The sequence below is a fragment of the Lissotriton vulgaris genome, chromosome 1_1 (genome assembly GCF_964263255.1).
Source record: "Lissotriton vulgaris chromosome 1_1, aLisVul1.2, whole genome shotgun sequence".
Lineage (NCBI taxonomy): Eukaryota > Metazoa > Chordata > Amphibia > Caudata > Salamandridae > Lissotriton > Lissotriton vulgaris.
Genome location: NC_141685.1, coordinates 1,252,446,282 through 1,252,466,316, shown reverse-complemented (window position 1 = coordinate 1,252,466,316; position 20,035 = coordinate 1,252,446,282).

Below are 20,035 nucleotides of genomic sequence, written 5' to 3'. Positions count from 1 at the left end.
CCCACTCTGTTCTCACTTTATGTTAATGGAGTGGTGGAGCATATTCTCCAACAACCAACAGATGCACCCTTCCTGGCTGGCAGAAAAATACCTACGCTCCTATTTGCAGATGACACCCTCCTAATCTCAAAATCCCTAGCAGGTATTCAAAAGTTGCTTTCTAGCTTTAAGGTCTTCTGTGACATCAAGGGCCTAGCTATTAATGTGAGCAAAACCAAATTCCTTGTCCTAAACCCCCCTAGGAAATCTGTTATCCCTCCCGTTCTAGACGCAGTCCCACTTGAAAGAGTCAAGGAGTTCGATTATTTGGGCATTCAACTCTGTGACACCATGAATTGGAAGGCCCATCACCAAAAGGTCTTTTTGACTCATAAGAGGGTTACAGGGGCCCTGCTAAAAGAACAACGTGCCTCATCTCTTAAACCCATTGGGGCATTATTAGACATCTACAGGGCAAGGGTGGTGAGTGCGGCACTGTATGGTGCGGAACTGTGGGGTGTACAGAGAGTCAACACCTTAACTTACCTCGAAAACAACTTCCATAAGGATCTTATGAAGTTACCACACAGTACTCCTACACTCCCTCTCTTACTCGATGCAGGTACACGCCCAATAAGTGAACAAGTTAGGCTACGCCCCCTCTTATTATGGGCCCAGATATGGACTGTACCAGAATTGTGTAGTTATGCTGATGCCCTAAGAGAACTCCTTTCTTTACCCGGCTGGCACAAGGTCGGTTGGCTCAGGGAAGCCAAGCGGCTTCTCTACGAATTGGGTCTAGGAGACGCTTGGGCTAATAGAACAGCTCCACCTAAACAGATGCTCAAGAAAATTTATTGGTCATGGGTGGCTAATGAGAGAATGAGCAACTCCAATCTATGTAAATCTGTTGTTGAGTTTCTTTCAATCAAAGAGCTCCCTCATAGAGAACCATACCTGGACTTGATTTGTAACCCGGGTGACAGATCGCTGTATTTCAAATTCAGGGTGGGAGTCCTTCCCTTAGGGCAGTTAACTTCTACTTGGAAGCCACCGTTGCAAACCATTCCATACTGCCCCTTCTGTGATTTAAGGGTTGAGTCTATTGCCCATCTGTTGTTTGAGTGTCCCGCATATGCAGCGCCCAGGTCGAGATGGCTGAGACCATTATGCAGGAGCCTGGGCACTAGATCGCACCTGGAGGCATTACGTATATTACGATCTGATGCTCGTCCCTTCTTCGCTTGTTGCCTGGCAAAATTTTTGGGCTGGGCATGGCGGATAAGATCTGCAAAGGAATTGCTGCTTCAGTAATACGTTTTTGCTTGAACCTGCCCCTAACTTGTTCTTATGCCTGGGCAAATAATCTATTTTTATGATATTTTATTATTGATCTTGTAGATTTTATATAATGTATACTGTTATATTGATATGTATTTTATTCACCTTTGTAATGTAATGCTTTTATGATATGCTAATATATCGAAATAAAGCTATTCAAACAAACTATAAATTAACATGCTTGCACTTCACATTTTGGTATTGGCATAACACTGTTTTCCTGTGTGTGACTTTTATATATTGCTCATCACAACAATTACAACTGTATTCCTGTTATTCACATGTAGCATAGGCGTTAAATGTGACTAGTGAATTACTGGATATGACTGAATCAAATGTGCTTTTTGTATTTGTAATATTGTGTTGTGGTCATGCATTTGTCAGTATATATGCAGTAATGAAGAAAGAGGTGCACAGTGTAGTGTAGAAACAACCCTCACAATGACTTTAACACAGGCTCAGCATCTGTGTAGAAACAACCCTCACAATGACTTTTACACAGGCTCAGCATCTGTTTTCCAAACTTCATTGTGAAAAACTCATAACAATTATTTGCCTGTATACTTTGCAGTTCTGTTACATGAGGTGTAAGAAATTGGGATATTGGTTGAGGGGGTGACAGCACCACTGCAGTAATGAACACAATATTTGTCAAAAGTCACTAATAAACTTGTGCTTAATCTTCTGGAGCTTAGCACGAAAGCAGTGAAGCTTAACTTGGAGAAAATATGTAAAGTATTTATGCAGCACTCAAACTGTAATAAAAAGAGAAAACATTGCACAAGAAAAATCCCAAACCAATTTAGAAAATCCTACTAACATTTAAAAAATAAAATACCACAAAACAAAAAAACCTGAATTACACATTTTTTACGTTTTACATGAAAATAGCGCCAAAAAGCACAAAAGACCAGGCGATCCCACCACCATGGCCCACCCAGGAAAGGGACATGGATAAGAACTGTCCAGGAGACGAGGAGGCGATTCCAAACTCAGTGGGTCGACTCCGAGAGGAGGGAAGGGAGGTCTCAGATGGGGGGTGGGGTAAGAGAAGAGGGGTCCAATGCCAAATGTGTATACAAAGTTCCATGTTACTGTAATGTTCTGGAAATAAAAATGAATTCAAATACATTTTAAAAAGCGCCATTCTCTGGTATGTGGTTGTGCTGGAGTCAGTCAAAGGCACATGATCAGTCTGACCACGGTAGAGCACGGTTTGATACAGGAATCTGGTTTGTTCTGGTTATAAGTTTACTTTCTCACATTTCAAGAGCCTTATTATGACTTTGCAGTATTGGAGTGGACCGCCATGCCATCACCTGCTCTGATACCGCTAAAGTCATAATTAGACCGCCCACCAGATACCAGGTTGGATGGTCCTGCCCATGGCAGCGCCTGTGTAAAGGCTCATAGGAGAGTCATAACAGGCACCGCAACGGGAACACCATTGCAGGTTCCTGCAGGGCATGGACTGTAGTACTTGTCCTGCAGGAACTGGGGGGTGCATGGAGACAGGGGGTATACCATGTGCCCCCCGCATGCATCCCCTGGCATAGAGGCAACAGGGGGTCCTGTAGGGGCCCCCTTTTTCCCTCTCGGCTACACTTTTTATGGTGGTCTCACCATAATGAAAACTGTGCTGGAGCAGAAACTCATGATATGCTTTGACTCCGCAAAGCATATTGCAGCCTCAAGACTGTCACAACACGGCCAGGGACCCCTGATCCCTGGTGGTTGCGGTGGTGCCAACATTGTCCAACTGCCCAAGTCGTAATGGAGTGGTCGGATGAACCGCTGTAGTCATAATAAGGCCACAAGTCCCACAAGGATCAGGTCGCTGCTGGAACTTCACGTTGGCAGTTGATACAGGTGTTCGCTGTTTGGCACAATGAGCAGATTGTCTGCTGAAGCCTCCTATTGGTGGGCGTCATGGTGGTCATTGCTGATGCGGATGGTCATATCTGACGGGTGTCAGGTCCCTTTGTATGTGCTATAGGCAGGATCCTTTGAAGTGTAATCAGGCAGGGTCCTTTGAAGTGTAATCAGGCAGGGTACATAACCTCCCCAGCCATACTGTAAGGAAGAACCACTCCCTCTACACCCAGGGCCCTCTTTTCCCCATTCCTGGAAGGAATGCACAACACACCACAGTAGAGCCATTCACAGTCTTGTGACCCTAGACACTGGCAGAAAGTAATTCGGTGTAGGCAGAAATTTCCAAACTTCCTAAAAGTAGTATTTTCAGAATTATAATTTACAAGCTATATTAGTGGGTGGCACAATGGGTGCAGCAGTCCACTTGTAGCATTTAATTTACAGGCCTGGTACATGAAATACCATTTACTATACAATTATCTGTCTGTTATATGCACCAATCTGGTGTAGGCCAATTTGACCATGTTTTGAAAGGAGAGGACTGGCATTTTACCACTGGTTAGCAGGAGTAAATTGAACAGAGCCCTTAAAGTCAACAAAAATTGGTTCAGCAAAGGAAAGCAAAAATCTGAGCTGACCATCCAGAAACGGCCCAGTCCAACATGACACACTCCAGCCAGAGGCTAGGGGAGACTGATATAAAAACCTTGATGCGCTTCCCTATTTAGTTGATAGAAAATAGAGAATCAGCTTCTCGCCTGTGGCACTTGTAAGTTCTATGCCCCTCTGAACTTAGTTGAATCCCTCTGTCTACACCCTCCTGAGCCACTGGTCTGAACCATGGGAAACCCTTCTCCTCACCTGTCGACCCCACCTGCAAAACTCTAATCCTTACTTTGCTCCCAGATGCATTCCAGTATTTAGACAGTATCAAGATGGCCAACAAGGTGATGTGGCCCATTCTGTCGAATGGGTCAGAATTCTGAGGCCAGTGACAGCTCTCAGTGTCAAGATCTTGGCCCACGGCCATCCACTGCCAAGTGGAGCCTCCAACCTTTGGCCTTGGGCAGGACTGACTTCAAGCCTTGGGCTGACAAAGACTATGTGCTCCTGAGGTTTTTATGCCTTCTTAGGTTTCTCAGAGTGGGAGGATAACTGTCCCAGGTGATAGGCACCCTACTTCCCATCTCTCCCTCAGGGGTGGTATACAGAGACTGGCCTCTCATACTAGAGTCTGTACCCTGGGGCTAAACAGGTGCTTGGCAAGCCAATGCTTTTAAGGGGGAGTGTACACCCCCCCCAAGAGTGAACATTCTGTCTATGCCATGCAGGGGTCTGAATGGTACAAGTCTCCTGTCTTCTGTTGCTGGGCAAGCACAGGCAGCCCCTCTCGGTCTGAAGTGGCTTCATCAGTGCTCTTCTATCAGAGCTGGCAATCCTTGATCCACTGGATTGTCTCCACCTCCGAACCCTTGCTCTCCATCTCCATCTGCACCTCTTTATGCTCTGTTTGGAAGTAGTACTCCCAGAAGCTATAGCTTTCGGGGTGTCCCGGGCTGTTGCCCCACCCATCTCTTCTGTCACTGTTGGTAATAAATGTCTTAAGATGGAGTCAATGAGCATCAGGGGATTAACTATGGCTCTCCTTTGGATCACGTCCTCACTACATTCCAGGGACAAACTCCTGCCAATGGGTCTTTGTCAACCTATACACTTGTCCCGGCATGTACAGATCTGGGAGAAGCAGCCGTTTCACCACTATGGTCTGGCAGGCACAGTATCTCTCAGAGCAGTGACAGGGATCCCATTTCCTGGGATATGGTGAAAGTGACAATTTAAAGTCTCAGGGATCACAAGCGGGTCCTGAATTCCAAATAAGGGACACTAGGGCATGTTCTACCCCCGGCTCCTGGAGATTACCTCCCACTAAGGCTACATTGGATGCCCATGTAGAGTTCCCACCAATGAATGGACTCTTGGTGCAGACAGGGTGCCCTTGTGTGTGCCCTAACTGGGAATAATCAAAGCATCTAGGCTGGAAAAAGGGCATCCTGGGCCTCTGCCCATTAGACCCTCAAACTTGCTCTTAGAAGGGCCATGTGAATATTTCAAACCTTCACTAGTTCACTGGCCTTTCTGGGATTTATCTGTTTGACCCTGGACCTCCCCTTGGCTCTGACGAAGGAGACCTGAATCAACCTTCTAGAGGTCACTCCCAGGTACATTCTTTTGGATGCTGGTTCTGATCCAAAGGTCTGCTTCCTTTGCCAGATCCCTGGGTACTGTGAGATTGGAATCTATCAGGTGATGAAACAGCTCTGAAAGGAATTACTGAACAAGTGTTTTTTCCACAAAAAGATTGTACAGCTCACTTCACTGACCTTCACCCAACCATACAACGGTTTACATGAATACTCCATGAAACCCACATAAGATTGGTGATACAGCTTCTGACTATCTCTGAACTTTAGCTTGGACTTCAGTGGGGTAAGACTACATTTCCCAATCCAGGCCTCCTTTATTAGTGCATCTATTCCTCCTTTTCAAGGGCCAGTAGTATATCCTTCCCTGATCTGGGCATATATTTCTACAGACTAGCCATAACCCCTCCCCTCCCCAGGGACTCTGTATATTTCTAGGGTACCAAATGGGCCTCAACCCCAGTTGTGGCCAGTGCGCGTAAGAGCGGTGGGGAGGTGAGGTGGGAGCGGGGTGGGACAGGGGGGAGTCGACTGACAACAATGGAAAATAAAATTTAAAAAAGAAAAACATTTACCTTGCTCTTGCCGCATTGCTGACTTTGTGATGCAGCGAGCACAAGGTTCTTTTTTATTTTATTTAATTTTCCCTCGTCATCATCTGTCGACTCACCCCAGCCCAACCCGCCACCGCTCTCACCTGCACTGACTGCGACTGCTCAACCCATTTTTCAATGTCATCCTCCAACATATATGTAGACACCAGAATGTAGGTATGTGGGCCTTTTTACCTCCTCTAGGCACCTCAGTATCACTGACACCATCTTTACTGGATTGTGTGACCTGTCTGGCTTTTTTATGTCCAGTTCCTTCCTATTCACTGCAAGACCCATCAAGACCGTTTTATCTTCAAAGGCCAACCTTTTCTTTCCCAGGGGCCTGGTGTCTTCTGCCTCCTCCAAGGCCTGCATTTCTCCTCTATGACCATCTTTCCCTTCTCCATGCCCAGTTCTACTTTTTACTCTTCAGCAGATCACAGCAACCCTGAACAGCCCTTCCCGCCAGTAGGTTAAACACCTAATAGGCACCAAAAAACGTCTGCAGCATGATGTTTGCAAGCAAACATGCGTCCGCTTCCCCTTCTAATACCGAAAGCAACACACGTATCACTTTACAGAATAAGGGCCAAGTCAACAGGCTCCTCTTCCACTCCTCATGACCGTGCTCTCTGGCCCAACATTCCAGCAATCTTTCACCCAATTCTCCTGCTGTTGGTGCATAGCCCCATACCAACTTCCCTGTGAAAGTGATACCTGACAATTTTCCTGCTATTGTCAGCTGGGATAATTCCTTTTCCGTCATGAACAAAATGAATTGTTCAATGTCTTCCATTCTCCCCAAGCCACTGATCTGCACCGGGCTCTTTTCTCCAAAAACTCCTCTCATGTTTGCGCCTATGACCTCCTTGTGGAATCAGCCAAGGACCCTACCACCAGTTGTACCATCCTGTGTTTCCTATTGTCCAAAGTTCCGTTGGCATAGGCGTTTTGTCCCTGTCGGGGGAAACATCCTTTACAACGGAACCGTTACAACGCGGTACCGTTACAACACAGGATTTGCAACGAAAGTCGTTACAATGACTTTCGCTAGAGGGCGCTCTAGGATAGGGGATAGTTTAATTTACTATCCAAAACCTTCCCTACTATCCACGGGGACTGGAGTTGAAATAGTACATTAAACTATTCACTATTCAGCGCCCCTCAACGCAAGTCGTTGTAACAACTTGCGTTGTTAAACTTGCGTCGTAAAGGTACACGTTATAACGGTACGCATTGTACCATCATACATTCCCCTGTCGGCCAGCCCATAAAATCGATCTCACTGTGAATGAGACAAAACATCTGCAATGTCATTGTCCATTCCAGGCACATGCCTCATTCTAAACAAAATGTTGTGCTTCAAACATCCCAGCACAAAAACTCATAGCAGCTCCATTACCTGAACATCCGTGACTTACTGCCTGTTCACTATTTGCACCACTGCCATGTTGTCTTTCCAATGAGCCAACTGTGCATCCCACAAGGTGATGGCCGCCACAAGGGGGAAATATTCCAAATATCCAATTCTCCTGCCTCCTTCCCTCCATGTTGCTGCCCATTCCTCCGCACATCAATGCCCCTGACAGTACAGACAAAAACCCATTCCTCCTGCCACATCTGAAAAGATCGGGACATCCCACTCAGATTTTACTAGACTGAGTTACAGAATATCATTGAATGAATCCAGAAAGAAATACAACATTGACAAATCTTCCTTCACGCCTGCCAACAAGAGCTTTTGATGATGGGGTATAAAACAAGCCAGACAAAGGCAGGTCAAATCTCCTACAAAAAGTCTGGCCTGCCCCTACCACCCAGCAAGCAAAATTCAAATGGCCCAGGAGCACCAGCACTTCTTTTACCTTCACTTTCTCTCTACCTAGCATAGCCCTCAATAGCACCAGCATCTTGTGTTTCTTATCTGATGGTAAACGTGCTTCCATAGCCACTGAATCAATTTCGATCCCCGAAAAGGACAGTACTGTACTGGAACCCACAATCTTGTCCAGTGCTAACGGTACCCCAAGTTTCCCAAGAGCTCCTGGAAACTTACAAGCAGCTGTTGGTAGTGAGCCCAACCTGGTCAACTGTCAAAGAACAAATCATCCAAATAGTGTGTCTCAGCATTATGCCCATGTGCCAAGTGAACAGCTACTGCTGGAGAAACTAAAGCATTTGAATAGGGCACAGGATATAACCCATAGCCAACACCTTGTCCATGTACCACTTACCATTCAATTGTCTTCTCAGCTATTGGAAATTGTTTGGGTGGACCAGCAGAAGCTGGAACACGACTTAATGTAATTTTCACCATTTCTGCTCCTGTACCCACTTTCTCCACCAGTGACATTGCCACATCAACCTAAGAGTATGGCACTGATGTCAGTTCCTCCAATATGCAATCATTAACTGACCCCCTTAAGGCCAGGACAAATGTTGGATCAGTCAAAGTTGGCCCTTCTCTTTCTTGAACACTACCCCAATCAGTGACACCATTAAATTAGCCATTAGCCAATTGTTAAATGGCCCTGCCATCCTGCCCTCCTGTAATTCTTTCTGTAGCTTGTCCATTATGACCTGTTTGTGCTCTTTTATGTATTTTAAATTACCTACCCAGAATTCTCTTTCACAGGCCCTCCTACCTCACTATGAAAACAAATTGAAACCTATCCCGCAGTCGCCTTGTATCTTCTTCCCGATCGTAAACATGTAACCAGACTTCCAACCTCTCAAAATGAACTGTCGTAAGAGACCTTTGTATCCAGATAATGTTTGTGGCGGTTGAAGGCCTGGTGGTCCATGATACTGTTGCCACTGCCCCATGTGCATCCCATGGTGTCCTCTCACTGTCACAAAAACGTGTATGAGTGCATTTCTACCCGCACACTTTGAACACTTGTGCCAGAATTTACAATACTCCCACTTTCACAGCCCCTTATTGTCCCAGTGGCTCTCCAAACTTCTTGTTTGTTCTCTTGCTGTTGTCCCCCACAACCCCTCTGGTGGGATGTCCCTAAAAGGGTTGATATAGGATGGGTAGTCCACTGACTGTAAACATGGTTTTCCTTAACTTAGAATGGCCAATGGTTTGCAGCCACAAGTATGAGTCGATCTTCACCCACTTTGCTTCTGCAACTAACACCATACCCGCTCTGAACTCATGATCATACTGTGCCTCAGACATACCCCCCAATCTTCATCTACATTTTCCTAATCACATCCATGTATTTGCAGAGCGTAATGCAAAGCTCAAGGAATTTCTTACAATGCTCGCTTGCATATATAAAAAACTACTGCTGTCAAATTTTTAATAATAGGCAGCACTAAGGGCCTCTTAAAAAGTTCATACTCCTCTTTAGAGCCTTCCTTGGACCGAAGTTCCCAATGCAGCAATTTAAACATCTCCACGCAATGCCCCTTTTAGATCGTCTGCTTTGTGGACAACATCATATGTGCATCCAGGTGCTTGGTCAATCCTATATAAGGTTGCTTTCAAATATTTAACTCCTTATTCTCAAGCCTCTTTGCCTTCTCACCTTGCCCACCCCCTCCTTGTCTCCCACTGCATTTGCCTTTGTTCCCTTGTTCAGAGTTTTCTTTTGTACCTTCTCTACCTTTTAAACCTGACCTGCCCTCGCTGCCTCATCTTTGGTGTCTCATTTGTCACCTGATTGGCCAGGTCGAGATCATTTGTGCCAACCCTGTGCCTTTCATTTACATTCCCTTTCGCAGCCATGCACCTTCACTATCCCTTTCCTCCCCTGCTTATACCCCCTCGAGATCATCACAGGGCTTTTCATTACCACTTTTCCCTTCTTACCTGGAGTCAAGGTTGCAGCTCGCTTAGAAGAATGCTGCCTATTTAGTTAACCTCATCTTTCTGGTAGTTTTTTAACGACTGGGCATCACTTTTTTGCTGACCATGACCTGCCACACACTAGATGCAGAAAGTTTAGCATATCCCACCCCAACGTCTATGAACCCTGTTGCCGCCACCGCCACTATACCTCAGTGAGGGCATCACTGCCCAACACCTTGCCTTCCTCCAGGCTGACCTCATCATAAACCAACCGTGTGTCAATCTCAACATCCTCCTCCCCCGCCCAACTGGAGCTTGCGTTCTTCCACCACTGTCATGGCTCTGCCATCCACTGCCTTGACCTTCGCCATCCTGAAAGGCTGCTACTAGTACCCTTCCTAGTCGCTGCACTGATGCTGCTCATCTGGGCTTGCCCTGGTGCATGGAGGCTGCTCTAAACCTTCCTGCTGAAAGCACTGACAAGGCCTCCTGGAGCATCTTCTGCAGGTGGTAGCTCTGGCCCCGATAAATTCTGGCAAGCCACACCGGGCCCTGCCTTCACTTCCACTGAGAGTGTTCAAGCCGCAACATGCTCTCCGGAGTCTGCTTCTCTACTATTCTTCCTGACCAGTAAAAGGGGTACCAAGTCTGAGGGACTGGCCCTCTGCACTCCTACAACCTGGCTCAAACTTGACTCGGGCACCGACAGCCATCTCCCGCACTCCTCCTCCTCTCTGCCTCTTGGATTCCCTTCTTGGATAGTCCCTCCAGTCTGAGGAGCGCTCCCCCTGTCATGGAGGATAGCCATCTGTTACATTGTCCCTCTCATCAACTGGTCTCAACCCTCTGTTGGCCTAACACTCACCCCTGCTCCTTTGAGGTGTACCCTTCCTCAGGCTGTCACTATTCTATCATGCGTGGCCCTGTAGGTTCCCAACTTAATTGTGGATCGGTTTCTTTCTCACCCACCACCTCTGCCTTCCCCTCATCTCTCCACTCTAGGAGTGCTGCCACCAGTGATGACACTGGCCTCCTGTCTTTCACTGGATACATAATCCTGCTGTCCCTCTAGGCCCTGCTTTTTTCTTGAACCACTGTGGCACTGCAATCCCCACAGACTTCTTTTATCCTACCATTCCTCCATACTACCCCACTTGCCCAGCGCTTTAGCAAGCCCTGCTGGACCTTTCCACCAATCCTTTCTTATCCAGGGAAACTGCAGACATTGTAGCTGCCCCCTCGTTTCCATGACGTTTAGGTAAAGCAGCGCTCTGCTGCTCTCTTTCTCCTACTGTGTTACCTACTACATTTGTGGCCTTCTTTCCTGCACTTTTCTCGCCCTCTCCCGCCGCATCATAATTCGAGTGTTGGAAGTGGCTCTAAAATAGCCACCTACGTCCTCCTGCTGTACACACGGGGGGCTAGCTCACCTCTCCCACACGCTTGCAGGCTGCTGCCTGTAATTTGCTGGTGCCACCCTCTGGGTGTTCGACATGCAATATGGTGGAGCTCTCACCCTCCCCATCTTCTTCATTTCCAAGCTCCGCTCACTCCTGGGACCCCACACTATTGAATTCAGGAACACCCCTTGCATTAGGAGCCGATCCCACGATGGCTGTCCTCTCTCCTCTTTAACCTACACATTCCGTCTGGCCGCTCGCCTAGTCTTTGAGCAGCCACTTGCACTTACCTGTGCCGCCTGACTTGCAACAACAAATGTTCGTGGGGTGAGCTGGTCCAAACCGCGGCCGCTACCCTTTTCGATGACCTACTCGTTTGAGTGGTCCAATATTCCCTCAATTCCTGCAAACACAAATCTATGTGCCCTGCCCAGCGCCAGACTCGCCATAGCGGCTGGTTTTGGGCCCCTGGGGGCCATTTTTTGCTACAGGGCCGTTTTTACAGCCTAGCTTCAAAATAGGCCCTGTACCAAAATCGGACGAAAACCAGAGCTCAGCGGCACCTCCAAACGGTTTGGACCATCCCCCCCCTCAGTGGGGAGGGGAGCCGGCCGAGCACTTTGCCAGTGCCGGTTGTGGTTCCCAGTCGGGCCCTGGACCCACCTCGCACAGTAGCCTTATTGCTTTTGCTACCCTAGCCTCTGTCATTGCTAGTGAACTACAATGGTGTAACACAGTCCCCCGCAGCCCCCAAGCTCCAGGGGTCCCTCAGCACAGTACTCTGACCAGAGAGCTCCCAATTGAGCCTGGAAGGGGGCCCTCCACTTACACTGCAGGAGGGCGCCCTCAAGTTTTGTTACGCAAGTGGCGAACTGCAATATTCCCGCCAGTTGCCAGGTCTCCTGAACAGCAAATGGTGGGCAAATAGCCCAGTACAATAAGCATTGGGCTACCTCCTTTAACAGAAAGTAGCCCAAAATGTTGTAGGTAGGCTTCCGGACTGCAGCACTCCCCCAATATTCCCAGGGTGCATACCTCCCTTCTTGGGCTGCCCCCAAATACTCATTTCACAACCACACTCTGCGGATCTAATTTGAGAAGCTGATTTATTGCCATTTCGGACAGAAATTGAGTTTTCAGACAAACAAAAGGTGTGGACAGACAGCACTCTCATACTTTTCTCAAGCTAAATGCTGGTGAAATATTCTCGTGGGAAGTAGACGAAAAATGGGGAAATTCTGAAAAAATGGAATGCATTACTAACATCCTTCAATTGCTTCTAAGGGTGCAATATCAGTGATTCTGGCTGCCGGATTACTGCATCGTTTGTTATTCTGTGCCCATTCAGAAGGGTCTTAAACTGAGTTTCTCTTCAGGTGAAGGGGCGTTCCTTACACACAGCAAGCTCCCTCAGCCTTGCTTTACATTCAAGCTGATTGACGTGCCTCTTCATGAAAGATCTGTGCAGCATCATGATTGTAATTATTTCCCTTATGTGTATGCTGCACGGAGGGGCGTGGCTAGCGCCCAGAGAAGATGGCGGCTTGTCCTTAGCTCTCCGGAGTCGCAGGAGACGGAGACGAGCCCAGCGCGATTCCATGCACTTCAACATGTTGCCGAAAGACGGGAGATGTCGTGGGAAGCCCTGAGGCATACACGGGCCCCATTTTGAGGACTCCCTGAAGCTTTTTTGATCATTCACCGGGCCGAATGTGAGGAGCTCGAACAGGTTAGCTCGCGGCCGCCATTTTGATTTTCTGCTGACGGAGCTTGCTCCTACGCAGTTATTCACAAGTCTTCCTACCACGAACCACAAAATGTGCTGTCAGTTCTTTCTTCAGTTATTTTCTGCATTATTCTCCTCAATTTGGATGCAGTTGCTGACTACTTTGGTTTCACGCCATTTCGCGCGCTACAATTCCTTGTTCGCCACATTGCAGTAACTACGTCCTGTCTTATTATGGACATAATGTGCGTTTTCACTTCAGAGATGTCTCTTTCTTCCTAATGTGTGGCACAACCAGTATTTGCTCTCATTTTATTTGACTGTTAATGGATTTCATTGTGGTTCCTTCGTGTGATGTGATATAGCTGCATGGACTTTCTTCTGCTTCCTGACTAAGGGGATCAGTGTATTGCTCTCATGTGACTTTGCTGTTTTTGGTCGTTCTATGGGCAGGCTTTCCAAGGTTGTTCACAAACCTTCTGCATCTAAACAGTCATTTTGGTCCCATACTGGTTCCAGGTATCAGTGTTTATCGATGAAAGACACTTCAGATACTCCTTCTTCTAAGGCCTCATCCACTGCATCTTCTTCATCAAAGCCTGGTACGTCCAAGGGCTCCATTAAAAGACTTAAGAACGATCCCCACTCTCCCCCTAAGCAAGCTCCGTCAGCCACGATGGATCTTTTACTGGATGAAATAAGGGCCTTTAAAACCTTTATGGAAGAGACAAAATCTACTCTCCAAATGTTGTCAGACAAGTGGTCAAATGTGGATAACCGGGTCACTGTCCTGGAACAAAGTGTGGCTGAACTTGAATCTTCCGTTTCCAAGGTTGACCCCTTTGTGCACAAGTTTCTTTCCTGCACAAGCAGATCGAAAATTTGGAAAATAGGAATAAAAGAAACAACCTTCGCGTTTATGGTCTGGCAGAAAATTCAGAAGGTTCTGATCCCCTCGCTTTCTTCAAGTCCTTTTTTCCGAAGCTGCTTAATTTGCCAGAATCCACCACCCTTAATATACAGAGAGCACATCGTCTGGGTCTACTGGTTAGTGGTCTGGCTTCCTCGTCAGCAAGATAATCGAGAGGCGTCATCATATATTTCCTTGAATACACCGATCTCCTCACGATTCTTTCTGCTGCAAGATCCATTAAACGTGTTACTTGGTCAGGAACTCCTATATATCTTTCTCAAGATTATGCCAAGCCTACGGCGGATAGACGCAAGGAATTTCTCTCTCTTCGTCCACAAGTACACTCAATGGGTGCTCGCTTCGGGCTTTTCCATCCTTGCCTTCTCAGAGTGACTTTCAACAATAAGACTACCACTTACGATGACCCTTTGAAGTTAAAAAGTTTTTTGTACTCTCATAATGTGGCTACAATGGAATTTGCTTCTGCATCTGCTTCTAAGTAACTTTTCTTTATTTTTGCATCCTCAGGCTTGCATATAATGGTTATTGTTCTGTTTTGTTAGATTTTACATTTTCACACTGTTTTTTCCTATTACATGTTATTGTTTTTATGTAAAGTTTTATCATTTTGTCCTTTTTGTCCTCATAGATATTCTTCCTGCGCATATCTCCTATCCCTGTTGTTTTTGGAATTCGTGGGTTTTGTTATTCCTCCCCGCTCCTCTTCCTGAGTGTTGGACCCGCCATTGTTCCATGTGACCTCCAACCTCCTATCCTTCCCTTGTCCTGGATGTTCTGTAAGTTGATTTTTCTGATTATATTTTTCTCATTCTCTTTTACTACTCTCCTTTCTCCTCTTTTTTCAAGTTTCTTCCTTTCTTACTAAGCCTGTTAATTCATTCTTCTTTTCATTCTCTTCTCTCTCTTCTTTGCTCCTCTTTCTTCTTTTTCTATCTCCCTTATTGCCATACGGCTGGCATTCTTTCTTTCTCTTTTCTTGTTACTCATGGAATAGTTTTAATTGTTCTTTGATGTATATATACAATTTTTGCATTAGTCTCAATAGTTCTTCTTCATGTTTCTTTTTTAACCGGCTTTTATTGTATCATTATGGTTTTTTCTCATGCCTTTAAAAATAATATCTTGGAATGTCAGAGGTTTACATTCACTAATTAAGAGACAGAGAGTTTTAACACACTTAGCCAAACTCAATGCTGACATTGCTTGTATTCAAGAAACACACCTATTAGCTGAGGAATCTGCTAAACTAAAAACGGGCTGGGAGGGTGAGGGTGTTCTAATTTTGTTTCATGAATCTCTCTCTATCAAAATATTATCAAGTTCCACGGATCAGCTAGGTAGATGGGTTTTGGTAAAATTTAATTTGGATGCTGTTCCCATTTCCCTTTTGAATATTTATGCTCCTGCAACTGGTGATGCTTCATTTTGGTCCTTCTTGGCTCCGAGCCTTACACAACATTATGAGGATAACTTTGTCCTTGCAGGTGACTGTAATGAAGTCCTTGATCCATTTTTAGATAGGCATTCCTCCAGTGCTTACGTTCCTCACAAATCCCACAAATCTTTTAAACAACTCATTACCCAATACAAATTTGTTGACGCAGGGAGACTTTGTAACCCAACTTTACGAGAATATTCTTTTTTTTCACCACCACATCAAACACAATCAAGATTAGATTATTTTTTCATCTCACATCACCTACCTCAATCCCTAATCGCTTCTGATATTGGTTCTATTTTAATCTCTGATCATGCACCAGTATCTATTGATTTGGATGTTCTACATAAACCCAATTCCACAAAAAAATGTTGTTTTAAAAACTCCCTTCTTCTTGACCCAACCTTCATCTCCTCCTTTACATCCTTTTTTCACAATTTTTTCCTGTTGAATCACACTGATGATATTCAATATCCTTTGGTATGGGACGCTTTCAAGGCATCTGCCAGAGACTTCATTATTAGATATGGTTCTCGCAAACGGAAAAAAGCTCAACAATATACTAAGGACCTCTTGGCCAAAATTAAACGATTGGAACATTTCTATTACTAAAGTCCAGCTTCAAATTCTATGGTGGCCAAAATAAGGCTGGGAAATTATTAGCCAATTATTTGAAAGTTAAGAAAAATAAGGTCAACATAGAATCCATTTATGGTAGGGATGGCACATTGAAACATAAAGATGACGACATCTTGCAGGAATTTCTCCATTTTTACGAGACTTTATACTCCACTGAATCAGTTTCCTCTGAGCATTGCATCGCCCAATTTTTGTCCAATATTCGGCCACCTTTTGATAATCCTCCAGATCTCTCCTCATTGGAAGCAGACTTAACCCAAAAAGAACTCCTTCAGGCTCTAAATACTTTAAAACACAGAAAGGCCCCGGGCCCAGATGGTTTTATGGTTGAATTCTTTTCTCACTTCTCTAAATTACTTTTGCCCAAATTACATACCGTTCTTACCACCTATCTCACTTCCGGCTCTGCTTCTGGTACTTTTTTGGATGCTCTTATTTGTATTCTCCCTAAACCAGGTAAAGATACACAGCATTATAAAAATTACCGACCTTTTTCTTTGGTCAATATTGATTATAAGATCTTTTCAAAAGCCGTAGCCTTGCGTCTGGATCTATATTTACCTTAACTCCTTGGAAAGGAACAATCCGGCTTCGTTAAAGGCAGATTGCTAGCTTATAATACTAGATTATTCTTTGACATCCTCTCCAAGACCTCGCATTCCTCTCAATCTCTTGCAGCCATAGCTTTGGACGCTAAGAAAGCTTTCAACCTGGTCGAATAGCCTTATCTTTTTCATACCTTAAAATTGTTCGGTTTTGGTCCAAATATTTCTACCTTAATTTCTCTTCTATATTCTCATCCCAGAGCGGCCATTTCAGCGAATGGTGGGTTGTCCTCTTATTTTTCCCTTAACAGAGGAGTTAGACAGGGATGTCCTCTTTCTCCTTTTTTGTTTAACCTTGCTTTAGAACCTTTTCTATTGAGAATTCGACAAAACAATGATATCCATGGTTTGATTATAAAAAATCCACGATTAAAATGTCGGCTTACGCCGATGACGTATTACTAATCCTATCTCAACCTACCGTGTCCCTTCTTGCATTCTTAGACGAAGTTAACTCCTTCGCTCACGTCTCTGGACACAAATTAAATAAGGATAAATGCGAAATCCTACCCCTTACCAAATTTACTTATAAAAATGATTTCTCCGATTAGGGTTTTACATGGAGCCCCACTTATAATAAATATTTAGGTCTTCATTTTACTTCTTCCCTCTCGAGTACAGTCACTCGATATATGGAAGATTTTATACAGAAACTCACTACCCTCACAACAAAATGGCATCCTCTATATCTTTCCTGGTGGGGTCGATTAGACACAATTAAAATGATCTCTCCCCTATTGTCCTTTTCACAATTTCTAAAATTCCATTTTCCATTGCTTCCAAACATTTCAAAAAAATTAACTCCATTTTGTCTGAATTTTTGTGGGGTCATAAAAAATCTCGTATGTCCTTGGCCAAATTGATTCGCCCTAAATCGAAGGGAGGAGTACATTTTCCAAACTTTTCTCTCTATCACAAGTCCTTTTTATTAAATCAAGCATCAAATTGGATTTCAGACTCCTCACGTTCTCCTCCTCTCTGGGTATCCCTAGAACATTCCTATATATCTCCTTTTTCATTTAAGGAATACCTTTTGTTCTCTCGAAAGCTGCAATCCTTATCCACACCTATTCTTAAATATACCTCTAAAATTTTCCCAATCCTTCCTATTTCTTCTTTTTTAGAACAACCCATTTGGCATAACACTTTGATTTTAAACAATAACAAACCGATTTTTTGGAAATCTTGGCGCTCTCGTGGTCTCATTTGGGTTCACCAATTATTCCATAATGATCAGTTTGTTCCTTTTTCAATAGCCAGTTCCTCTTTTCGTTTACCTCCCACTTTTATAACTAGATACTCTTTACTATTGTCTGTAGTACAATCCGCTTATGATGCATATCATGCACCTTCTCCTTCTCACAATCAGGATTTCTCTAATTCCTCTTCGTTACATTCTTTACTTCTTAAACACGCCAAGGCCTCCAAAATGTATGCTTTCCTCCAATCCCCAACTTTTCCCCGTGCCAAGTCCAACATAGAGGAAGCTTGGGAAAAAGATTTCTGTGTTTCCTGGCCTGTTGAATTGTGGGAAAAAATGTGGTTAAAGATTCGCAAATCTTCCAGAGCTGCTAACACAACTCAGACACTATTTTCTATTTACAACGACTTTTGTTCTCACCACTTGTTCTTAGTAAACGATATCCTGACTCTACTGACACATGTTGGTCTTGTTCCTCACCAGATGCAGATCTCCATCACATGCTCTTCACATGCCCTCTAGTTCATAGTTTCTGGGTGAAGGTATGGTCTCAAATTAATAAGATTTTTTCATCTACTCACTCCTTCTCGATTTCTCACATTTTCCTGGGCAGCGTCTCTCCTATCTGGGATCATTGCACTTTCAGAATACATATTATTGATTTATTACTAGCAGTGGCTTTCCAACAAATTACTAAATCTTGGAAGGATTCCACCAAAATATTTTATCAGGCTTGGTGGTATGCTGTGTGCTATAATCACAGATTAGACACGTTTGTATCCCCGATGAGTTTGGCCACCAAAAGAAAAGAATATTGGGGCCCTGTCACTACGTTCTTTGATGCACGTGCTAGTCGTTCTTTGTCTCTTTCTCCGTTTCAGCAAGAAGTTACTAAACGTCCATGACTTCCTCGAGCTTGTTATATATACTTTTCTTAAACATCTTTAAACACAGACCCTGGAGTGCGAGTCTCTTTTGTGCGGTTGCGGCGTGGATGCAAGCTGTCAGCCCTTTCGAAAATACTTTTCTTATTATATGCTTTATGCTTCCATTGTATATTTATTTTTTCTTGTTGTTTTTCTTTCAGATCTCATGTAATATCTGCTGGTTATATTCATATTCATTTTTGGATTTATTTACTCCTATTATCAATATTACTTGTTTTTGCTGTATGATTTTATATAATACTTTTATTGCTGTACTTTGTCAACTTTTATCTTATTTGCTTTAACAAACTTTCCTTTGAACTGAAAATGTGTGTGCTGCACACATCTTACTGATATACACCACCAACGGAAGATGTTTACACGTTTTTTAAAGGCTTATCTGCCTTGTTCATATTCAAATCTGGCATGTTTAATCATAACCTGGCATTCACTCTTTAAAGCGGAACAGGAGGTTGGATTTTGCCACCATGCAGTTGAGAGATGACGGCGGCTGAGTCGTTTTCAGGTACACTGGGGCACATTTATGAGGACTGGCGCATCCCTGCATATTAGCAGGGATGCGGCAGTAAAGATGAGACACACAGGAATACCCTTGCGCCACCACGGATGTGTAGCATTTACAATGCAACGCACCGTGGCACAAGGATAGTCAGATGCATGTCGCATCTTCTGGCGTAAGGGCAGCGCATTGCTGGAGTCATGTCGCCAGATTGACGCAACTCCAGCAATGCTCAGGGGAGATTTATACCTAACAATGTGCGTCACTCCTTACGCCTGCTTCAAGCAGGTGTAAAGTTTTGACGCAGCATGGATTTAAAAGTGACTCAGTGAAGTCTTGTAGATTTCACTGCGTCACTTTCACGGGGCTTCCTTGCGACGGAACGCCCACCCTGCACACATTATACCTGACGCAGGTATAATGTAGCACAGAGCTTTACAACGTGACACATCTCAGTAGATGCATCACGTTCTAAATTTGTTGAATGGGGGTGCATTGTTTACAAAGCTGCTGCGTCACAGAAGTGACGCAATGGTGTTGTAAATATGTTGCAAGGGGCTCATAAATCTGCCTCACTGAGTTTTACCTTGTGCAGCAGTGAACGCTGGCCCTAAGCTGTTTGTGAATTTTGGTGACAAGGGTCTTTTGAAGGAGATGAATATCAATGATGAAGCATAGAGATTTGGCGCTATCTGACGCGGGAGGGGTGGGGGAACCATATACAGGAATTATTTTGAACCATTTTTGAGATGTCACTTGGCCATTGTTGTTAGCGATTAAAAAACATTTTATTTTTTCAAATCATTTGAACATCCTATTTCTTATAGTATATGATACGGACTGAAGCCTGGCTAA